Raw genomic sequence first — 409 nt, forward strand, 5'->3', positions numbered from 1 at the left:
TCATTGTTGATGTCTGATGGAATTGGCTGAAAGCAGAGAATATCAGAAAGATGTTTACCTGTGCTTTATTGACTATGCAAAATCTTTCGATTGTGTGGATCATGACAAGTTATGGACAACATAGCGAAGTATGAGTATTCTGGAACACTTAATTGTGCTCATGAGGAATCTGTACCTGGACCAAGAAGCAGTCATTTGAAAAGAACATGGAAAAACTGAATGTTTTAAAATTAAGAAAGGTGTGTGACAAGGTTATATTCTTTCATCATACTTATTCAACCTGTATGCTGAGAAAATATTCTGAGAAGCTGTGTTATATAAAGAAAAACATACCATCAGGATTGGGGGAAGACTCATTAACAACCTGCAATATGCAGATGATACAACCTTGCTTGCTGAAAGTGAAGAG

General features: G+C 35.9%; 1 protein-coding gene and 1 pseudogene across 1 annotated transcript in view; one reads left to right on the top strand and one right to left on the bottom strand.

Moving 5' to 3' along the window:
* The window catches only part of PDE4D (phosphodiesterase 4D, cAMP-specific), a 2,172,274-nt gene that overhangs the window by 2,030,185 nt on the left and 141,680 nt on the right, over nucleotides 1-409 (bottom strand). The gene's annotated exons all lie outside the window — the stretch shown is intronic.
* Nucleotides 1-409, top strand: part of LOC102831076 — a 201,746-nt pseudogene that overhangs the window by 200,337 nt on the left and 1,000 nt on the right.

Source organism: Chrysochloris asiatica, unplaced genomic scaffold, assembly GCF_000296735.1.
Source record: "Chrysochloris asiatica unplaced genomic scaffold, ChrAsi1.0 scaffold00360, whole genome shotgun sequence".
Classification (NCBI taxonomy): Eukaryota; Metazoa; Chordata; class Mammalia; order Afrosoricida; family Chrysochloridae; genus Chrysochloris; species Chrysochloris asiatica.